Genomic DNA, 25,365 nt, shown 5'->3' on the forward strand with positions numbered 1-25,365 from the left:
TGATTGCCAGAACCTAGTTGCCCCCCCTTTCAAGTTAGGCAAACCTTAGTCATCTGACCTCACTAATATGGGCCATGCAGTCATTTGGCTCGGATGGGGTTGATGGTTCTCTTTGTTCTCGTGGTGAGCAACAGTTTTCTCAACAAACAGTTTACTAGTTTGACAGTTTGTTTCTTTTGGAGAAAAAGTATGGATGGATGGATGGATGGTGGTAGAATGGGTTTAACCTTAAAAGAATAAATATTCACATACCTTAGAAGTGACATTTAAACCTAGACAATGGTATATAAATTGGAAGTCATTCTTGTCTATTTAATGGCATGGTTGTTCTGGGTAGAATTCTTCTGCACTGTGAATTCTATGTGACAATAATTAAACAATATTGAAAATGTATCCTCTTTTTCATAGTGGCTTCACTACCATCTATCAATGTAACCTAGTGAAAATATGTGAAATCTTTATGGGCAATTCTGAGTTCTATATTCAATAATTTATTCCATTAACAAATATTTATTGGGCATATCCTATTGCCAGGGAGTAGACTAGGTGCTTAAGATCCAATGGCAAATGAGCCTTCTGCTAGGGAAAGCGATCACTGAACAACAATTCCAAGCAACGTTTCTAAGGTTTCTGTGGTTGGCTGTAATTCCACATTGGTTTCTCTCTATTATCCCTCATTACCCTCCACCATGGCGTATTCTGGGAATACAAATTCATAGGCCGTGACCATTATCTGTTTAGGTCTTCATAATTTCTGAAAAACAGGAGTGTGCTGATCTGTTCCAAATTTGGTATGCTCTTGAATGGTGTGAAAGTACAACTTAACATTGATTTTTTTTTTTTTTTTTTTTTTTAGTCTCCATCCTACCATCCAATAGAGCCTGGTATTTTCCAAGAGGCAGCTCTTCAGCAGTTGGGAAATAGACTTCAGTAAAAATTGGCATCCTGGTCAACATCACAAATATGTGTTTGTATTAAATGAGGTCAGTAGTTCATAAGCCCATTAATCTTAATGTTAGACAAGCCAAAATAAGTGCTATCTGGTATCAAACGTCATAGAATGTAAAATCTTTCGCTTTTTACTTTGGTTCTAAGTTAGCCATTGTTTGAGATATTTTATATATATATTCTTCTCTTGATCTTATTGCCTGTCCTCATCTAAGAAAGAGAAGGGGTGTCTTCTTTAGATGATGGCCTTAGAGGTGTAACTCTGTCCTTAATTCCTTAAGTACATTTTTTAGTCCTAAGCCATGTGAAATATCACATTCTTCCAGTGGTTTTAAATGAGGGGCTTGGACACTTTTTCTGTAATAAAAGGGCTGGATAGTACATATTTTTGGCTTTGTTGGCCATACAGTGTCTGATTCAACTCAGGTGTTGTTATGCAAAAGCAGCCATAGATAGTACATAAGTAAATGGGTGTGGCTGTGTTCCAATAAAACTATATTTACAAAAATAGGAGGTGGTCCTGATTTGGCCCACAGACCATAGTTTGCCAGCCCTGGTTTTAGAGCATAAGAAACTTCTATGGTGTTAGGAAAAGAAACACAAATGGAGCACAGGTCAGCAAAAGAAAGTCACGAAGCATTAGCAAGCTACACTTATAAGGAGGTTCCCTTCGCTTAATTACTCTCCCCTCCCCCTTCTCAGGGCACAGTTCCCAATTCACAGCTGAACTTGAGCATTGTGTTGAACCTTTCGACCTGCATTTATTTGCCTAGCTTTCTTCTCCTAGTCTTCAGATTCTCTTAAAATATCATCTTTTCCTGATCTTGATTCAAAAAATTTTTGATGTCATAATACTGTTTTATTTTTTAATTATTTATTTTTTTTCAGTTACAGTTAACATTCAATATTATTTTACATTAGTTTCTGGCATCATAGTGATTAGACATTTATATAATTTATGCAGTGATTCCTCAGATTAGTCTAGTACCCACCTGGCAATATACATAGTTATTACAATATTATTGACTATATTCCCTATGTTTTACTTTACATCCCCACGACTATTTTGCAACTACCAATTTATATTTCTTAATCCCTTCCCCCTTTTCTCCCTGCCCCCTAAACCCCTTCCATCTATCACCCCGATAAATCTAGTATCCATCTGACACCATACATAATTATTGCAACTATTAGGTTGGTGCAAAAGTAATTGTGATTTAAAAGGTTAAAAACAATAGCAGAAACTGCAATTACTTTTGCGCCAACCTAATATATTCTATATGCTACACCTTACATCCCCCTGACTACTGTGTAACAACCAATTTGTACTTCTTAATCCCTTCCACTTTTTCACCCAGCTCCCCAACCCTTCTCCCGCTGGCAACCATTAGTTTGCTGTCTGTATCTATGAGTCAGATTCATGGCTTGCTCTTATATTACCTGTTGCTGTTGGTGTTTATGGAGAGCATGCCCTTTCTGACTGGTTCTTGAGGCCTCACTCCTGGGCTCCAGTTGAAACTCATCTCCTGACAGTTCCTCTTTGCCCATAACTCAGATTTCCCAGGCCCATCAAGCGGGTACTTGTTCAGCTCATTTCTTTCCTAGGATCCAACACTGTTCACACGCTCAGATGTTTCCTTCCATCTCCTGCTTTGATTGACATATAGCCCTGAAGGGTAATACAAAGGTGAGTCTAGTATCTAACGTGTTCTGTACGTGAATCCATGCCTCCGGAGAGCACTAGACTGCAGTAAAGAAACACAAGCAGCATACGCACATACACGCTCTCTCGCTTTCTCTTTCCATGTGTGTACGTGTATATGCTCACACATAGGTACACAGACACACACACATTATGGAACACTTACTATCTGCCAAGCACTCTGGTGAGTGTTTTACATACATTAGCTCATTTAGTTCCCACAGGTACTCTGTTAGGGCATGCATTATATTATTAATATTATTATTATTATTATTGTTATTATTTTATCATCATCATCATCATTGTCATCATCATCTATCACATCCATTTTACAGATGAGAAAACTGATGCCCAAGAAGTTTAATTAACCTTCCCAAGGTCTCACAATAAGAAGGTAGTGGAGTGCAGATTTGTACTCAGGTTGATCTGAACTAAGCCCTAGGCAACTACGAATTTACTTTCTGTCTCTATAGATTTGTCTATCTGGACAGTTCATATAAATGGAAACATACAATATGTACTCTTTTATCACTGGCTCCTTTTACTTAGCATCATGTTCCCCAGGTTCATCAATCAGTACATTTTGCTTTATTGCCAAAGAATATTTCATTGTATAAGTATATCAGATTCTACTTAGCCATTCATTAGTTGATGGGCATTTGGCTTGTTTATACGTTTTGGCTCTTCTAAGTAATGCTGCTAAGAACAGAACAGAACAGCAGAGTGTTGGTTGCTCTGCTGCTCTGGTTGCCCCCAGAGATTCTGAGTAACAGAGACTTCACTGCTAGAGGATTGAGATCCCTTCTTGTCTTTCCTTGCTATCTCTAGGTTGTTGTCTCTCTAGTATCTGACCGACGTCCCCGCCGCCCCATTCTTGGTCCAAGCCTCTACAGTGATGGGATAGCTTCATGTAGACAGCCTGCACTATGGTCCCACAAAACTGGTTCAATATCTGGCTCTGAACCGTACAAGTTGAGTAAAACTGGCCAGGTTCCATAACCTCTCTAGACTCAGTTTCTTCATTTTTGAAATAAGGGACAATAATAGAACTTACCTGCCTAGGCTTTTAGGAATAAGGAAAGAAACGATGAACATAAAGCCCTTGGACCAATGCCTAGTACAGAGTATTTGTTCACTACACGGCGGCTGCTGTCAATATTCTGTTTCCCCAACTCACCTCCGTGATCACTCCCCTCCCGCATGATTTTCCTCTGCCATCATCCATGGTGAATTTGTCATATACTTTGGCTTCTGAGGGACACTCTGACTTTTATACTCCAGGTCACCTTTACAGCCATTCACATTGGCCATCATTCTCTCAGTGTTATAATATTTTTTCATAACATCTTTATTGAGGTATAACCACATGTAAATACAGTTATTCCATTTAAAGTGTACAATGCAATGGTTTTTAGTATACTCACAGAATTCTCGACATGGACTGCCATGACAAAATACCACAGAGCAGGTGGCCTAAAAAACAGAAATTTATTATCTCAAAGTTCTGGAGACTAGAAGTCCCAGATCAAGTGCTGGCTGATTCTGTTTCTGCTGAGAGCTCTCTTCCTGGCTTGTAGGTAGCTGCTTTCTCACTTTGTCCACAAGTGGCAGAGAGAAGGAGCAAGAGAGCTGTCTGGTGTCTCTTGTTATAGGGGTACTGATCCTAGTGGATCAGGGCCCCATCCTTATGACCTCATTTAACCGTAATTACTCTCTATTACACTCCATCTCAAAATACAAATTGGCTGTTAGGGTTTCAACATATAAAATTTGGGGGAACACAATTCAGTCCAGAGCATTTGTGAAAGCATCACCATAATAAATGATCAACTTTAGAAACTTTTCATCACCCTAATAAGAAACTGCGTACCTTTTATACCTCTTACCAGTCACTCCGTATTAACCCCAAGACTCTGAAGTCCTAGGCAACCACTAACTTGCTTTCTGTCTCTATAGATTTGTCTATCTGGGCAGTTTATATCAACAGAAACATACAATACTTGTATGTACTCTTTATTCACTGACTTCTTTTACTTAGCATAATGTTCCCAGAGTTTATCAATCAGTACTTCATTCTGCTTTATTGCCAAGTAATATTTCACTGCATAAGTATACCAGATTCTACTTAGCCATTCGTTAGTTGATGGTGGGCATTTGGGTTGTTTATACTTTTTGGCTATTGTAAGTAATGCTGCTATGAACATTTGTGTAGGGATTTTTGTATAAACATATGCTTTCATTTCTCTTGGGTATATACCTAGGAGCAGAATTGATGAGTCACATGAAACATATATGTTTAATCTTTTGAGGAATTGCCAAACTGTTTTCCATAGCAGCTGTGACATTTTACATTCTAAGCAGTAATATATGGCAGTTTCAATTTCTCCACATCCTTGCCAACACTTATTGCCACCTGTCTTTTTCATTATAATCATTTTAGTGTGTATAAAGTGGTATCTCGTTATGGTTTTGATTTAGATTTCCATTATGACTAATGATGTTGAACATCTTTTCATGTGCTCATTGGTCATTTTGTATCATTCTTGGATATATGTCTGTTTAAATCCTTTTCCTATTTGCAATAAGGCTATTTATATTTTATGGTTAAGTTGTACACTTTTAAAAATACATTCTGAACACTAGAACCTTCTGAGATATAATTTGCAAGTATTTTCTCCTATTCTGTGAGTTGTCTTTTCATCCTCTTGATACTGCCCTTGAAACACAAAAGTTTTAAATTTTGACTATCCATTTTATCTATCTTTTTTTAACTTTGGCTGCATGGGCTTTTAGTGTCATGTCTAAGAAACTATCGCCTAATCTAAAATCATGAAAATTTACGGATTTTCTTCTAAGAATATTATAGTTTTAGCTCTTACATTTAGGTTTATGATCCATGTTGAGTGAATTTTGGTATTATATATGGTGTGAGAAGGGGTTATACCTTCATTTTTTGCATGTGGATATCCAGTTGTCCTACCTCCATTTGTTGAAGAGACTGTTCTTTCACACTGAATTGTCTTTGTACTCTTATAGAAAATCAAGTGGCCATAGATGTATGGGTTTATTTCTGGACTCTCAGTTCAATTCTGTTCATCTACGTGTCTTTCTTTATGTGAATGACACACCCTTTTGATTACTGTAGCTTTGTAGTAAGTATTGAAATCAGAAAGTGTGAGTTCTCTGACTTTGTTTCTTTCTGAGATTGTTTTGGCTATTCTGGGTCCCTTGCATTTTCATATGAATTTTAGGATCAGACTGTCAATTTCTGCAAAGAAGCCAACTATGATCTTGATAAGGATTACATTTAATCTCTGTATCAACTTTGTCATCTTAAAACTATTTAGGCTCCCAACCCATGAATGTGGAATGTCTTTCCATGCAAAAATACTCCACAAATATTAGCAAATCAAATTCAGCAATGTATAAAGAGACTTACACACCATCACAAAGTAGAACTTATCCCAGGAATGCAAGGTTGGGTCAACATATGAAAACCAACCAATGTAATATACCACATGAATAAAATAAAGGAAAAAAATGATCGTCTTAATAAACACAAAATACAGTTGACAATATTCAACATACCTACCTAATGAAACCACTCAACAATCAAGGGATAGATGAAACTTACTCAACTAGATAAAGAGCATCCTTGAAAACCTACACCTTCCTTTTTAAAATAACCTTTTTTCAATTACAATTGACATACAATATTATATTAGTTTCAGGTACACAACATAGTGATTAGAGATTTATATAACTTATGAGGTGATCACCCTGATAAATCTAGTACCCATCTGACACCGTACACAGCTATTACAATATTATTCACTATATTCCCTATGCTATACTTTATATCTGCATGACTATTTTGTAGCTACCAATTTGTACTTCTTATTCCCTTCCACCTTTTCACCCAACTCCCTTCCCATCTGGCAACCCTCAAAATGTTTTCTGTATCTATGCTTCGTCACAGTTAACGATGAAAATCTGAATGATTTCCCTCTTAGACTGTGAACAAGGCAAGAATGTCTGCTTTCTCCACTTTTTTATAATCATAGCAATCAATGCAGAGAAGGAATTTAACAAAATGCAACATATATTTATGATAAAAACTATCAAAAAGTGGGAAGAGACAGGAAATATCTCCACTTGAAAAGGAGCACCTATGACAAACCTATAGCTAATATCGTATTTAACAATGAAACACTGAATGCTTTCCCTTAAAGCTTGGAAATAAGACAAGGATTTATGCTCCTACCACTTCTGTGCAACATTATATTACAGGTTCTAGCCAGTGCAGTAAGGCAAGAAAACAAAATAAAAAGTGTCTGCATTGGAAATAAAATTAAAACTGTCCTTATTTACAGACAACAAACTTGTCCTGGTACAAAATATGATGAAATCAACAAAAAAGTGCTAGAAATACAGATTGAAAAGGAAGAAATATTTGCAGATAACATGATTTTATATGTATATATAGTATATATCTATATATCTATATATCTATATATCTATATATCTATATCTATATCTATATCTATATCTATATCTATATCTATATCTATATCTATATCTATATCTATATCTATATCTATATATATGGAAAATTGCAAGGAATCTACATACACACACACAAATCTTAGAATAAATGAGTTCAGCAGTGTTGCAAGATATAAGATCAACCCACACACAAAAAAGTGAATCACATTTTTAAATGCTAACAATGAACACATGGAAAGTGAAATTAAAAACAATACCATTTACAGTCATTCAAAAGAAAATGAAGTATATATGTAAACAATTAAGAAAAACATGTATAGGATCCATATGCTGAACATTAAGAAGTACTGGTGAAAAATATCAAAGATGACCTAAATAAATAGAGAGACATACTATGTACTTGGATTGGAAATCACAACATAATAAAGAGGTTAATTTTCCCAAATTAAGTACTATAGGTTTAATGAAATTCCTATCAAAACCCCATGAAGGTTTGATTGTAGATATGTGCTTTTTTATGCTAAAATTATATGGAAAGCCCTAAAACAGCTAAAACAATCTTGGAAAAGAAGAATAAATTAGGAAGAAACTCTCTAGCTAACATTAAGGCTGACTGCATAGCTGGCATAATCTTGGAAGTGCCGTGGCTGGCAGAATGATAGACATACAGTTGGACAGGACAGAATGGAGGATCCAGAAAGAGGCCTACACGAATATACCCAATTTAATAGAGGAAGGATTATTTTTTCAATAAATGGTGCTGGAACGGTTGGATATCTATAGGCAATCAATCAATCAATCAAGTTTAACCTAAACCTCACCCATTATACAAAAATTAGCCCCAAATGAATCATAAATGTAAAACTATAACATTTTTAGAAAACACAGGGAAAACCGTTGGGAACAGAACTTGGTACAAAATTTATATTTGACATCAAAATCACACAATACGTACAAGGAAAATAGTAAATCGGGATTCATCAGAATTTTTTAAAATTTGCTTTTAAAGTCCTGGTAAGAGAAAGAAAGGACAAGTTATAGGCAGGGATAAAATATTTACAAATCACACATCTGATTAAGTACTTGTGTTTAGAATGTACAAGAACTTTAAAAACTCAACACTAAAAACACAAACAATGCCAAGTAGACAGTTTTAAGAGATCTGAAGAGACATTTTACGGAGAGTGATATACAGATGTCAAGAAAGCACATGAATGGACATTCAACATTACCAGCTTTTAGGTAAATGCAAATTAAAACCACAGTGCAACACAACTGTGCTATCACAAGGACCTATCTGTCTCATACGTTGCTGGTGGGAATCTAAAATGATAGTCTGTTTAAAATAGTTTGGGAACTTCTTCTTCTTCTTTTTAAAGATTTTATTGGGGAAGAGGAGCAGGACTTTATTGGTGTGTACTTCTGGGACTTTTCCAAGTCAAGTTGTTGTCCTTTCAAACTTAGCTGTGGAGGGCGCAGCTCAGCTCCAGGTCCATTTGCTGTTTGTTAGTTGCAGGGACGCTTCCCACCATTCCTTGTGGGAGTAAAGGAATCAAACCGGCAACCTTGTGGCTGAGAGCCGGCGCTCCAACCAACTGAGCCATCTGGGAGTTCAGCAGCAGCTCAGCTCAAGGTGCCGTGTTCAGTTTTAGTTGCAGGGGGCGGAGTTCACCATCCCTTGTGGGTGTCGAGGAATTTTACTGGCAACCTTGTGGTTGAGAGCACACTGGCCCATTTGGAAATCGAACCAGCAGCCTTCGGTGTTAGGAGCATGGAGCTCCAACCGGGCCAGCCTGGGAACGTCTTCTAAAACTAAATCACGTGGTCCACAATTGCACCTTTCAGGATTTATTACAAAGAAATACAAACTCATGCCCACAAAAACAACTGTACTCAAAAATTTATACCTCTTTCATTCATAATAGCAAAACATTTGGAAAAGCCCAAATGTCCTTTAATGGGTATATTCTTTGGTACATTCATACCATATACCAAATACTATTCAACCATAAAAAGAAATAAACCGTTGATACGTGGAACTACTTAGATGAATCTCCAGAAACTTATACTAAATAAAAAGCCTTTTCCTAAAGGTTATGTGCTGAGTGATTCCATTTATATGCTGTTCTTGAACAGATAAACATTTTTAAATGAACAGATTAGTGGCTGCATGCATGGAAAAAATAAATTATCAGAAACTGCCCCTGAGGAAATTCAATATTGGACTTTCTAGACAAAGACTTTAAATCAACTGTCTTAAATATTGTAAAAAATCTAAAGAAAGCCATAGAAAAAATAGAACTAAAAGAAACCAGGAGAAGAACGTCATACCAAATAGAAAATATCAATAAAGAGATATAAATTATTTAAGAAAGAAGGACATAGGAATTCTGGAACTGAAAAGTATAATAACTGAAATGAAAAATTTAGTAGGGGGGTGCTGTTCCATAATGAATTTAATCAGGCATAAAAAATCATCATCAAACTTGAAGATAGATCAATTGTGATTATCCAGTCCAAGGAACAGAAAGAAAAAAGAATTTTTAAAAAATGAACAGAGACTAAGAACCTCTGGGAGACCTTATAACAAATGAATACAACATTAACAGAAGTCTCAGAGGGAGAGGAGAGAGTAGCAGAAAGTACTGCTAGTATAAACGCAGAGAGATTCACACCATTATGGTCACATTATGGTCGATTTGTCACAGCCAAAAAGAAAAAGTAAATCTTGAAATCAGTGAGAGAAGTAACTTATCATGTGTAAAGGATACTCAATAAGATTTACAGCCAGTTTTTTCACAGAAACCATACAGGCCAGAAAGCATGGTTTGACATATTTAAAGGGCTAAAAGAAAGAATTGTAAACCAAAAATTCTATATCCAGCAAAACTGTCCTTAAAAAATAAAGGAAAAATTAAGACATTCCCAGATAAACATAAGCTGAAAGAATTTGTTACTAGTAGACCTACCATATAAGGAATGCTAAAGGGAGTACTTTAGGCTGAAATGAAAGGATGCTAGACAATAACTCAAAGGCAAACAGAAATAAAGAACAACAGTAAAGATAACTGCAAAGGTAAATGTAAAAGAGAGTAGTATTGCGTTTTTGGTATTAAATCCTCCCTTTATCTATATGATTTAAAAGGCAAATGCTTAGAACAAAAAGTATAAATCTGTGTTGATGGACACAATGCCTATAGATGTAATTTGTGACAATAACAATAAAAAGTGTGGGAGGAGCTGTAAAGAAGCAGAATTTTTTCATACTGCTGAAGGAAGTTGGTGTTAAACTCAATTGTTATAAAGTTAAGATACTAATTGTAATTCCCCATGGTAACCACTAATACAACAAATGTGCAGAAAATGACTGACAGGGAATCAAAAGGATACACTAGAAAAAAAATAATAACAGAAGGCAGTAATTGATAAATTAAGAAATGAAAAGAAGCATAACACATAGAAAACAATAAAATTTCATAATTTAAGTCCTCTATTAGTAAATTACTTCAGATAAAATGTTTTAAACTCCAAAATTAAAAGGCAGACATTGGAAGATTGGATAAATAACCATGGTTCAATTATCCATCTGCAGGAGACTAACTTAGATTCAAAGACACAAATAGGTTGGAAGTAAAAGGAAGGGAAATGTTATTCCATGTAAATAGTAACCAAAAAAGCTGGTGTGGCTATACTAATATCAAACAAAATAGACTTTGTTACAAGAGGCAAAGAATGACATATTTTGATCAAAGGAGTAATCCATCAAGAAGATACAGCAATTATAAAGAGATACGAATTTAAAATAGAGCCACAAAGCATATGGAAAAAAGTGACAGAATTGAAGGGAGTAATAGACATTTGTACAATCATAGTTGAAGACTGAAATATCCCACTTCAGAGGTATAACAATACCTGGCATCAAATTATACTACAAGGCTACAGTAATCAAAACAGCATGGTACTGGCATAAACACAGACACATAGATCAATGGAACAGAATAGAGAGTCCAGAAATAAATCCATGCCTATATGGCCATTTAATCTATGACAATGGAAGCAAGAATGTACGGTGGGGTAAAGACAGTCTATCCAATAAATGGTGCTGGGAAACCTGGACAGACACATGCAAAAAAATGAAGCTGGATCACCTCCTTACACCATATACAAAAATAAATTCAAAATGGCTTAAAGACTTAAATGTAAGATATGAAACCATAAAATTCCTAGAAGAAAATGTAGGAAGACACTTCACAGACATTACCCAGAGTATGATTTTTACTGATATATCTCCTCGCGCAAGGGAAGTAAGAGAAAAAATAAACATGTGGGATTACATCAAACTAAAAAGTTTTTTCACAGCAAAGGAAACCATCAATAAAACAAAAAGGGACCCTACTGAATGGGAAAAGATGTTTGCCAATGATATATCTGATAAGGGGTTAATATCACAAATTTATAAGAAACTCACTCAACTCAACTCCAAAAAACCAAACAACCCAATTAAAAAATGGGCAGAGGACATGAAGAGACATTTTTCTAAAAAGGACATACAGGTGGCAAACAGACATGAAAAAATGCTCAACCTCACTAACCATCAGAGAAATGCAAATAAAAACCACAATGAGATACCACCTCACCGCAGTCAAAATGGCTATCATCAACAAATCTACAAACAACAAGTGTTGGCGCGGATGTGGAGAAAAGGGAATGCTTGTGCACTGTTGGTGGGATTGCAGATTGGTGCAGCCACTATGGAAAACAGTATGGAGGTATCTCAAAAATCTGAAAATGGAACTACCTTATGATCCAGCAATTCCACTCCTAGGTATCTATCCGGAGAAATCCAAAACTCTAATTCAAAAAACTTTATGCACGTCTATGTTTATTGCAGCACTATACACAATAGCCAAGACATGGAAACAACCGAAATGCCCATCGGTAGATGACTGGATCAAGAAACTGTGGTTCATTTATACAATGGAGTATTACGCAGCCATAAAGAAGAAAGAAATCTTACCATTTGCAACAACATGGATGGACCTGGAGAACATTATGTTAAGTGAAATAAGTCAGACAGAGAAAGACAAATACTATATGATCTCACTTACATGTGGAATCTAAAGAAAAGGATAAATGAATGAACTAATCAGAAACAGTCTCAGAGACATAGAGGAAAAACTGAGGGTTGCTAGATGGGGGGGCGGATAAGGGGGAAGGTGAGGGAACTAGAAAGCACAATTGGTAACCACAAGATTGCCACGAGGTTCTGAAAATTAATTTGGGGAATGTAATCAATAATGTTGTAAAGATTTTGTAGGGTATCTGATGGACACTTGTCTCATTAGGGAGACCATCTCAGGGATGATGTAGATGCCTGATCACTGCACTGTACACCTGAAGCTGAAGCTGAACAATAATGAATGCCAACTACAGGTTTCTGTGTGTGTGTGTGTGTGTGTGTGTGTGTGTGTGTGTGTGTGTGTGTGTGTGTGTATGTATGTACTTAAAAGAAGCGGCGTACAGCATTAGGAATAGAGACAATGGAAATGTAATGGCTCTGTGCGATGTCAGAGGGGTAGTGGATGGGGGAGGGGGGTTGACACAGTGTGAGGGATATAAAAGATAAACGTCTAAGTATTACTTTGTCTTGTGCACCTGAAACTAATAAAAAAAATATCTCACTTCAAATAATGGACAGAACAAGTAGACAGAAAATGAATACGGAAATATGGGACTTGAATGACACTGAAACTAATTACACAACATACATATATAGAATACACTATCTAGCAATAGAATAATGCAAATTCTTCTCAAGTGCACATGAAACATTCTCCAGCATAGATCATATGTTAAGTAAGAAAACAAGTTTCAATCACTTAAAAAATTTAAAAATCTCCTCTAATTACAATAGGATGAAACTAGAAATCAGTAACAGGAGGAAAGCACAAAATATTTTTTCCATGTGGAAGTTAAATATACACTCTTAAACAACCATTGGGTTGAAGAAGAAATTACAAGTGAATTTAGAAAATACTTTGAGATGAATGAAAATAAATACACAACATAGTGACATGTATAAGATGCAAGAAAAGTAGTGCCCCCAGGGAAATTTATAGTGTAAGTACCGTATTTTGCCATGTGTAATGTGCACCCATGTTTTTGGCCCAAACTTTCAGGGGGGGAAAAATCTCTCATTTTAATTTTCTTTTTTTCTTTCTTTTTAATTTCTTTGTTTTTATTTATTTATTTTCAGTTTATTGGGGTGACAATTGTCAGTAAAATTACATAAATTTCAGGTGTACAATTCTGTATTACATCATCTATAAATCCCATTGTGTGTTCCCCACCCAGAGTCAGTTCTCCTTCCATCACCATATATTTGATCCCCCTTACCCTCATCTCCCAGCCCCCACCCCCCTTACCCTCTGGTAACCACTAAACTGTTGTCTGTGTCTATGAGTTTCTGTTTCTCATTTGTTTGTCTTGTTCTTTTGTTGTTTTTGATTTATATACCACATATCAGTGAAATCATATGGTTCTCTGCTTTTTCTGTCTGACTTATTTCGCTTAGTATTATACTCTCAAGATCCATCCATGTTGTCACAAATGTTCCTATATCATCTTTTCTTACCGCCGAATAGTATTCCATTGTGTATATATACCACAACTTCTTTATCCATTCATCTATCGAAGGACATTTTGGTTGTTTCCATGTCTTGGCTACCGTAAACAAAGCTGCAATGAACATTGGAGCACACGTGTCTTTATGTATAAATGTTTTCAGATTTTTTTGGTAGATACCCAGGAGAGGGATTGCTGGGTCATATGACAATTGTATTTGTAATTGTTTGAGGAACCCCCACACTGCCTTCCATAACGGCTGCACCAGTCTGCATTCCCACCAACAGTGTATGAGGGTTCCTTTTTCTCCACAGCCTCTCCAACACTTGTTACTATTTGTCTGTTGCTGATAGCCATTCTGAGTGGGGAGAGGTGAAATCTCATTGTGGTTTTTATTTGCATTTCTGTGATGATTAGTGATGTTGAGCATTTTTTCATATGTCTCTTTGCCATTTGTATGTCCTCTTTGGAGCAATGTCTCTTCAGGTCCTCTGCCCACTTTTCAGTTGGGTTGTTTGTTTTGTTGTTGTTGAGTTGCATGAGTTCCTTGTATATTTTGGATATTAGCCCGTTATCGGAGGCACTGTTTGCAACAATCTTCTCCCATTCAGTTGGTTGCCTCTTTATTTTGTCGACGGTTTCTTTTGCTTTGCAGAAGCTTTTAAGTTTCATATAGTCCCATTCGTTTATTTTAGCTTTTACTTCCCTTGCCTTTGGAGTCAAATTCATAAAGTGCTCTTTGAACCCAAGGTCCATAAGTTTAGTACCTATGTTTTCTTCTATGCAGTTTATTGTGTCAGGTCTTATGCTTAAGTCTTTGATCCATTTTGAATTAATTTTGGTACATGGTGACAGATAGCAGTCCAGTTTCATTCTTTTGCACGTGGCTATCCAATTCTCCCAGCACCATTTATTGAAGAGGCTGTCTTTGCTCTATTGTATGTTTTTACCTTCTTTGTCAAAAATTATCTGTCCATATTTATGTGGTTTTATTTCTGGGTTCTCAATTCTATTCCATTGGTCTATGTGTCTGTTTTTCTGCCAATACCATGCTGTTTTAATTATTGTAGCCCTGTAGTACAAGCTAAAGTCAGGGAGTGTGACACCTCCAGTATTGTTCTTTTTTCTTAAGATTGCTTTGGCTATTCGGGGTCTTTTGTGGTTCCAAACAAATCTGATGACTTTTTTGTTCTACTTCTTTAAAAAAATGCCATTGGGATTTTGATGGGGATTGCATTGAATCTGTATATTGCTTTGGGTAATATGGCCATTTTAACTATGTTGATTCCTCCAATCCATGAGCATGGAATGTCTTTCCATTTCTTTGTGTCTTCTTCAATTTCTTTTAAAAATGTCTTGTAGTTTTCAGTATATAGGTCTTTCACATCGTTGGTTAAGTTTATTCCTAGGTATTTTATTCTTTTTGCTGCAGTTGCAAAAGGAATTGTTTTTTGTATTTCTTTTTCTGAGATTTCACTGTTAGTATATAGGAAAGCAATGGACTTTTGTACGTTGATTTTCTAGCCAGCAACTCTACTGTATTTGTTGATTGTTTGTAATAGCTTTGTGGTGGAGTCTTTAGGGTTTTCTCTATATAGCATCATGTCATCTGCAAAGAATGACAACTTAACTTCTTCATTCCCAATTTGGATGCTTTTATTTGTTTCTGTTGGCTGATTGCTCTGGCAAGGACTTCCAACACTATGTTGCAAAGCAAAGGTGATAGAGGACAGCCCTGTTGTGTTACTGAACGTAGAGCAAGGGGCTTCAGGTTTTCACCATTAATTATGAGATTAGCTGAGGGCTTGTCAAATATGGCCTGTATTATGTTAAGGTATTTTCCTTCCACACCTATTTTATTAAGTGTTTTAATCATAAATGGATGTTGTATCTTGTCAAATGCCTTTTCTGCATCAATTGATATAATCATATGATTTTTGTCCTTTATTTTGTTTATGTGATGTATCACATTGATGGATGTGCGGATGTTGAACCATCCTTGTGCTCTGGGGATAAACCCCACTTGGTCGTGATGAATAATCTTTTTAATGCATTGTAGTATTCGATTTCCTAGTATTTTGTTTAGGATTTTTGCATCTGTATTCATCAGAGATGTTGGTCTGTAGTTTTCTTTTTTTGTGTTGCCCTTACCAGGTTTTGGTATCAGGGTAATGTTGGCCTCATAAAATGAGTTAGGGAGTACTGTCTCTTCTTCAACTTTTTGGAAGAGTTTGAGCAGGATTGGCATTAGATCCTCTTTGAAGGTTTGGTAGAATTCACTAGTGAAGCCATCTGGTCCCGGACTTTTGCTTTTGGGAAGGTTTTGGATGACTGATTCAATTTCGTTACTGGTGATTGGTCTGTTTAGATTTTCCACTTCTTCATGGTTCAGCCTAGGAAGGCTATATGTTTCTAAGAACTTGTCCATTTCTTCTAGGTTATTGAATTTGGTGGCATATTATTCATAGTATTCTTGGATGATCCTCTGTATTTCTGTGGTGTCCGTTATAACTTCCCCTTTTTCATTTCTGATTTTGTTAATCAGTGTCTTCTCTCTTTTTATCTTAGTGAGTCTGGCCAAGGATTTGTCAATTTTGTTAATCTTTTCAAAGAACCAGCTCTTTGTTACATTAATTTTTTCCATTGTCTTTTTGTTCTCTATTTCATTTAATTCTGCTCTGATTTTTGTTATTTCCTTTCTTCTGTTGTCCTTGGGTTTCATTTGTTTTTCTTTTTCTAGTTCTTTAAGGTGTAACATGAGGTTATTTGTTTTGGATTCTTCTTGTTTCTTGAGATAGGCCTGTAATGATATAAATTTCCCTCTTAAAACTTCTTTCACTGCATCCCTAATATTTTGGTAGGATGTGTTTTCATTGTTATTTGTTTCTATGTATCTTTTGACCTCTCCTCTAATTTCTTCTTTGATCCTTTCGTTCTTTAAAATTATGTTGTTTAATCTCCATGTATTTGTGTTTTTTCCTGCTTCCCTTTTGCAGTTGATATCCAATTTCAAAGCCTTGTGATCAGAGAATATGCTTGGTATGATTTCAATCTTCTTAAATTTGCTGAGGCTGATTTTATGTCCCAGTATATGGTCTATCCTTGAGAATGTTCCGTGTACACTAGAAAAGAATGTACAGTCTGATGTTTTCGGATGAAGTACTCTCTATATGTCAATTATGTCCATTTCATCTAATGTGTCATTTAGGGCTGCTATTTCGTTATTTATTTTCTGTTTGGATGATCTATCCATAGCTGTCAATGATGTATTTAAGTCTCCTAGTATAATTGTGTTTTGGTCAATTTCTCCCTTTAGTTCTGTGAGTAGTTGCTTGGTATATTTTGGTGCTCCCTGATTGGGGGCATAAATATTGATGTCTGTTATGTCTTCTTGTTGTATAGACCCCTTTACCATTATGAAATGTCCATCTTTGTCTCTTGTTACCTTTTTCACCCTGAAGTCTGTTTCATGTGATATCAGTATGGCTACACCTGATTTTCTCTGGATACCATTTGCTTGAAGTGTCAATTTCCTCCTTTTCACTTTGAGTCTTTGCTTGTCCTTGTAGCTGAGATGTGTCTGTTGGACACAGCATATGGTTGGGTTTAGTTTTTTGATACAATCTGCTACTCTGTGCCTTTTTATTGGTGAGTTCATCCATTTACATTTAGGGTGATTATTGATATGTGAGGATTTCCTGTCATTCTATCTTTAGTTTTCTGGTAAGGCTGTGTCTCCATTGTTTCTTTGCCTTTTTGTTGTTGTCTATTATTTCTGTGTGGTGGTATTCTATGATGTTTCCCTCTGTTTCTCTTTTATTACAGTATATACTTCAGTTCTGGAGTTTTTTTGAGTCATTACCTTTAAGTATATGTAAAAGAAAGTTTGATATTTAGAGTATTCCATTTTCTGCAGCACCCTTACTTTCTCCATTTCCATATTCCGGTTCAGGCCTTTACTCTCCCCCTTTTTGTGTTTTGGTTGTCACAAATTGTCCCTGTTGATGGTGATCGAATAGCCTCCTTTAGTATTTCTTGTAGTGCCGGTCGTGTATTAGAAAATTCCTTCAGATTCTTTATGTCTGGAAAGGTGTTTATTCCTCCTTCATATCTAAAGGATTTCTTTGCTGGATATATTATTCTTGGCTCATAATTTCTCTCTTTCAATAGTTTGAATGTTTGGTTTTACTCCCTCCTGTTTTGTAGAGTTTCTGCTGAAAAATCTGATGATAATCTAATGGGCTTTCCTTTGCAGGTTACCGTCTTCTTTTCCCCGGCTGCCTTGAGGATTCTTTCTTTGTCATTGATTTTAGACAGCTTCAATACAATGTGCCTTGGTGAAGGCCTGTGGGGATTGAGGTAATTAGGTGTTCTATTTTCTTCTTGGATTCAAGGATCCAGTCTGTCCACAAGTTTGGGAAGTTCTCATTGACAATTTGTTTGAATGTATTCTCTGGTCCCTTCTCTCTTTCTTCTCCTTCTGGTATGCCCATTATTCTTATATTGCTCTTTCTGATGGAGTCAGAAAGTTCTTGTAGAGTTCTTTCATTTCTTTTACATCTCAAGTCTCTTTCTTCTTCCATCTGTGTCATTTCCAGGTTTCTATCTTCTATGTCACTGATTCTTTCCTCCATCTGGTCAACTTTTGCTACCTAAGCTGGCTATTTCATTATTCATTTCTTCTATTGAGTTCTTAATCTCCAGAAATTCTATTTGGTTCTTTTTTAAAATTTCAATCTGTTTCGTAAAGTGCTCATGTTGGTCTTTGATTGTGTTTCTGAGTTCATTAAAGTGTCTTTCTATGTTTTGTTGCATCTCATTCAGTTTTTTCAGAACAGCAATGTTGAATTCTCTGTCACTTAAGTCACGTATTTCCATATCTTTCAGTTCCTTTTCCAGAGACTTTTCACTTTTTATCTGAGCTGTCTTGTTGCCTTGGTTATTCATGGCAATTACTGATTTATTATTTCTCTTCCTAGACATCTACATGAGTGTCTTCTGCAACAGGTTGATAGGAAGAGGTCTTTCTTTTGTTTTCCAGTGCTTGTTGGTGGAATGTTTTATTTTCTCTTCGACTGCAGCATTTTTTTTCTCTCTCACACGGTAGTGCTATGTTTTCTCTGCACTATTCCAGCTCTCCCACAATGGGGGGATTCCCTGGGATACAGGCTTCTCCTCTGTTAATTGTTCTCCTGGGTCAAAGGGCGTGGTGTCTGTGTAGGTATGCACACAGCTTTTGAAGTTGCCAGGCTCTTCCTGCACCAGATTCAGAGCCTGTATGTTTCAGCAGTTCTGTTTACTCCTGTAGGGATCCACCCAGATAGGTGGGGACTGGTGTGGTGTGAGTTGTGAGAGGTGGCCCAGAGCAATGGCGGTGACCACCACCACAGCCAGTCCTGCTTCCACAGCTCCCTCCCCTTTGCCGGAACTAGTTGGGCTGCGAATCTGTGTCTGCGGTCCACAGTTCTCAGAACAGCAAATATTCTGTTGTTTTGATCTGACACTGCTACTGTTTCGCTTCTAGCACCGGGCAGGTGGGGGCGGGGAGAGCTCTGGGAGGGTAGGGAGGGGGCGGCTAGTCTCAGTGCCTAAGGCTTCCGTTCTCTGCTCGGCAGTGAAGGCTTAAACCACCGTTTCAGCCTTCTTCCCTCAGTCTTTTCTCCGAGGTCTCTGCTGTGAGTGTTGGGTTCGGCCGTGTTTTATGCTGCCCCCTCAGCCCTGTGGGCCATAAGCGGAGCCCTAGCAGTCCGAGTTCTTTCCTCACTTGCAGCTGCGGTAGTTCCGGGAAGCAGCGAGCTCCGAGCACTGAGGTAGGTCTGCGTCCTGCGCCCGCCGGCTCCGTCTCCGCACTTATCCCTTCCCTCCTCCCCCGCTCACGCCATTCACCCACCTTTAGGTGACTTCAGTAGTTGGCCTCTTCGTCTTGCCTGTCTGCTGTGCAAGGAATCCTTTGTGGAGTTATAGTTATTCCATTTGTTGTAAATTCCAGGGCACATTTAGAGAGGCTCACCTCATGCCGCCATTTTGATTGAATCCCCATTTTAATTTCCTAATTCAAATTTTTGTTTGTTTATGTTTAGGTACTTGTTTTTTGTGTTATAAAGGAATTTTAACGTTTATTTTTTAACGTATTGTAGTGCAACAAGTTTTATTATAACAAATAATTACACAGCACAAGAACAGATACAAGGTACAACAAATTTTATGTACCAGTAACATTTATAATATTTACACATCATGGCCAAGAACTCTTTGTTATTGCAAATTCGTCGTAAGTTTAACAAAACCGATTATTTTATTCCATGGTATTATTTTGCATACGGATATTGTTACTGATTTCTAGAGTTACACTTTTAACTCATAAGCATAAATAAAAGAAAAACATTTATGTAGATATGGAATTAGTACTACCCATGTATGATGTGCATCCTTGTTTTCTCCTCACATATTTGGTCAAAAAATGCACATTATACACGATGAAATGTAATACTTGATAATAAAAGAAGATCTCAATTCAATAACCTAACTTTACACCTTAAGGAACCAGAAAAGGAAGGGCAAGCTAAAGCAAAAGCTACAAGAAGGACGGAATAATAAAGATTCGAGTAGAGATAATTAAAAGAGAGAATAGGAAAACAATAGAGAGAACCAACAAAAACAAAAGTTGGTTCTTTGAAAAATTCCACAAAACTGACAAACCTTTAGCTACGTTGACCAGGAAAATAAGAGAGAAGGCTCAAATTACTAAAATCATGAATAAATCATGAATCATGGTTCTTGTCCTTTTCCATCTCACTAATTTCACTTAGCAAGGAGGAGGATGAAGAGAGTAAAGGGAGTCAAATATATGGTGACAGAAGGAGACTAGACTTTGGATGGTGAGTACACGGTGCAATATACAGGTGACGTATTATTAAACAGTACATCTGAAACATATAATGTTATTAAGCAATGTTACCCCAATAAATTTAATTAAAAATGTAAGTGGCATTATTAGTACTGACTTTACAGAAACAGAAAAGATTATAAGAGAATGCTGTGAATAATTACATGCCAACAAATTAGATAACCTATATGAAATGGGCAAATTCCTAGTAGTACACAAGCTACCAAAACTAACATAAGACTAAATACAAAATATGAATAGACTTATAACAAATAAAGAGGTAGAATCAGTAAACAACATCCCAATGAAGAAAAGCCCAGGACCAAATGGTCTCACTGGTGAATTCTACAAAATATTGAAAGAAACATTAACATTGATTCTTCTCAAACTCTTTCAATAAAATAGATGAAAAGTCAGCACTTCCTAACTCATTGTATGAGGCCAGCATTACCCTGATACCAAAGCCATACAAAGACAGCACAAGGAAACTATACACCAATATCCCTTATGAATATGGATGCAAAAATTCTCAACATAATACCAGCAAACTAAATTCAGCAGCATCTCAGAAGGATTGTACACCATAACCAAGTGGGATTTATCCTAGAAATGCAAGGGTAGTTCAACATATAAAAATCATTCAATGTCATATACCACATTAATAGACAAAGGGAAAAAAATCACATCTCAACATAGAAAAGGAATGTGACAAAACTTAATATTCTTTCATTATAAAAAAAACTCAATAACAAGAAATAGAGGGAAGTTTCTCAACACGGTAAAGGCCATATGTGAAAAACCCACAGCTAACATAATATTCAGTTTTGAAAGACTGAGAGCATTCCATCTAAGGTCAGGTAGAAGAGAAGGGTACCCACTATCACTTCTGTTCAACATTGTACTGGAAGTTTTAATTAGGATATTTAGGCAAGAAAAGAAAAAAAAGATGTTCAAGCTGGAAAGGAATAAATGGAACTCAATTTTCAGATGATGTGATCTTATGTATAAAAAAAAAAAGTCCACAAAAAAATTAGAGCTAATAAATGAATTCAACAAAGTTGGAGTATACAAAATCAACACCCCAAAATCTGTTGAATTTCTGCACACTAGTAATGAGCAATCTTAACATGAAATTATGAAGATAATTCCATTTACAAATGCATCACAAAGAATAAAATACTTAGGAATAAATTTAACAAAAGCGGTTAAAGCTTATACTTTAAAAACTGCAAAACATTTTTAAAAGAATTTATGAAAACTTAATTAAGTGGAAAAGTGCCCCATTTTCATGAATTGATAGATTTAATATTGTTACAATGGCAGTGCTATCCAAGGCAAGCTACCAAGTCAATGCAATGCCTATTAAAATCTCATGATTTATTTTTTCTGAAATGAAAGAGCAGATCCTAAAAGTTATGTGGAGTTGCAAAGGACCCCAAATATTCAAAGCAATCTTGAAAAACAAAAGTGACATTGGATGACTGAAACTTCTTAACTTGGAAACTTACTGCAAATTTACACTAATTAAAACAGTGTGGCACTGGCAAATAGATAGGCATATATACCAGTGGAATCGAATTGAAAGTCCAGAAATAAATTCATGTATCTATTGTCAATTGGTTTTCTATAAGGGTGCTAAGATCATTCCATTAGGGAAGAATAATTTTTTCAGCACATGGTGCCTGGACAACTAAATAGCCATATGCAAAAGATTGAAGTTGGACCCCCTACTTAACACTGTATACAAAAAATAACTCAAAATGGGTCAAAGACCTAAATGTAGAACTAATAGTACAAAACTTTTAGAAGAAAACTTAGGGGTAAATCTTTGTGACTTTGGATTTCGGAATGGATTCTCAGATATAACATCAAAACACAAGAAACAAGAAAAAATAGATAAACAGAACTCAGAAAAATCAAAAGTTTTGTGCTTCAGAGGGCACTATCAATATAGTGAAAAGACAACCTACAGAAGAGGAGGAAATATTTGAAAATCATGTATTTATTAAGGGTGCAGTATCTGTAATATCTAAAGAACTCTTACAACTCAACAACAAAAAGACAAAATAGCCTGATTAAAGAGTAGTCAAAGGACTTAAATAGCCATTTCTCCAGGGAATATAAATAAATGTCTAACAAGCTGGTGGTAGGAACATAAGATGGTGTAGTTGCTTTGGGAAAGAAACACTTTGGCCAAGTCCCCAAAACGTTAAACATACAAGTACCGTATGAACCAGCAATTCCACTCCTAGCTATATACCCAAAACTATTGAAAACAATATTTAAACAAATACATGTATACAAATGTTCATCTCAGTACTATTTACATTTACATCATGGTGGGAAAACAATAACAAGTATCAACTGATGACTGGATAAACAAAATGTGGTATATCTGTCCAATGGAATATTGTTCCGCCATGAAAGGCAATGATGTATGATACATGTTACAACATGGATGAACCTCAAAAATATTATGCTAAGTGAAAGAAACCAAACAGAAAAGGTCACATAGTGTATAATTCCGTTTATTGAATTGGCAAATCTATAGATACAGACAGCAGATTAGTGGTTTCCAGGGGTTGCGGGGAGAAAGAATGAGTAGTGAGAATGGAGAATAGGTAGAGAATGGGCATAGGGTTTCCTTTTGGGGTGATGAAAATATTTTGCAGTTAGAGAGAGGTGATGTTTGCACAATATTGGGAATGTACTAAATGCCTTTGAACTGTACACTTAAAACGCTTAATTTTATGTTATGCAAATTTTACATGATTTTAAAATGTGATTCCTCTAGGTGCCATGAGGAGAATGATGTGAAAGTAGCATGAAAGGAAATGAGACCAGTTAGAAGGCTATCACCGTGGTCCAGAATGACACATGATGGTGGCCGGAAGTAAGGTGCTGAGAGTAGGGATGGGGAGGGGCAAATTCATTCAAGTTATTTACGAACCAGTGTGTATAAGACTTGTTGGCCAATAAGATGAGAAGTGCATGACGGGCATTGAGGACATTTCCAAGGTTTTGAGGCTGGGCACCTAGGCAAACAGCAACACCACTAGGATTAAAACCCATTTTACGGATGCAGAACTGGAGAGGCCATTGGTTTTCCCAGTGTCACACAGTGAGCCAGTGAGGGCAACATGCCCAATACCCCTATCCTGCTCTCATGACTTGTGCTTCAGAAAGCTTTGCATATAAACAGAAAATATGAGTAGTGACTTTAAAAAAATCACCTGAATGTTTTCAAATAACCGCTTAATTGACATCGTATTTGCCTTCATCTTAATACCTGTGTTTGGAATTATAAAGTTTCAGCTATGACCATATTCCAGTCTCACTGCATTTCTCCTCTCTGAGCCCCCAGTATCTGCCAGGTCCCTTTATCATGCTTTTTATCCAGTACTAACAACCCTGAAAGGCCCTTCTGTTACTGGCCTTCCCCTTTCCACCAACACAACCTGGGGAACACACTGTAGCCTCTCGTTGTCTCTCTGAAGCAATATAGTTGTAAGGGACTGAATTTCTGCAGCCTCAGCCTTTTGAAGTTGAAACAGAGATGAGCCAGTCAGAGCACCCCACGTATGGGGATGAGTAGAAGAGGCCTTGGGCTTCGGGGTTGGGGGCTGGGCAGGAGGAAGGAGACAAAGCAGGTGACCCTATCACGAGGACCTCAGTCCTAGCAGGCTGGAGACAGTGGAGGTGGGGGCACAGCCAAACCTCAGCTGCTGGAAAGGAAGACCCAGGACCTTTTGTCTCATAATGTATGGAAGAGTGTGTGTATGTATGTGATGATCATGATTAAACGGTACATGGTATCAGCGAAAATTGTCAGCACGGATGCTGATTAGGGATGCTGAAGAACTAATAGTATGGAAGGAAACTGGAAAAATTGGACTGAGTGTGGAAAAGTAATACTAATTACAATCATTTATGCGAACTGCCTACCATTTATGACTAATTACCACCCAACACAATAACCATTAGGTATATCATTAAATATGTGTCAGATTAACTTTGTTGTCAGTTTTATTTGTGATTAGAACAGTAAACTCTGTGTGTATGCTTGCGCTTAATAGTTTGTTGCTCATGCAAGCACGGCTGTCAGCTCGCAATTTGAAAAAACAACATTATGTTAGGGCTGAAGCCTGGCAGGCTTTGAATTCCAGGCTAAGTAGTTTATAGTTAATTCAAGAGGCAATGGGGAGCCCTTACAGAATAATCAACAGGGGAGATACATGATCAGTGCTGAATTTTAGGAATCACAGACCTGCAGGGCTGGAAGATTCCTTAGAGATTACTCACCCAATGGTCGCCAGCCAGAGGGCCCTGGCGACCACACTGGGCGTTCTGGAGGGATTGTTGGGATTTCAGAAAGACTGAAGGGAACCATGCATTTCTCCATAATAGAGTTGTACAGATCAACTAGAGTGTCAGTATTATTTGTTTTGGCCTGGATTGAATCCAACTGGGGCACTGATCAGAAGCATTGATTGGCAGTTATGAAAGTCTGATGGATATTTTTTAATGGGAAGACAAGGTAATTGTTTCTTAACAAATGAAACTTTTAACATTAGAAATAAATGTCTAATCATGGGCTTCACAGGTTAACAAAACAAAAGAGGTCTTGGGTGGTGAAAAAGTTGGGAGCCTCTATTAATAATCCAACCAATCTTTTCACTTACAGATGGGGAAATGGAGC

This window comes from Rhinolophus sinicus, chromosome 18 (assembly GCF_057876585.1).
Source record: "Rhinolophus sinicus isolate RSI-liver-muscle chromosome 18, RSI-T2T, whole genome shotgun sequence".
Lineage (NCBI taxonomy): Eukaryota > Metazoa > Chordata > Mammalia > Chiroptera > Rhinolophidae > Rhinolophus > Rhinolophus sinicus.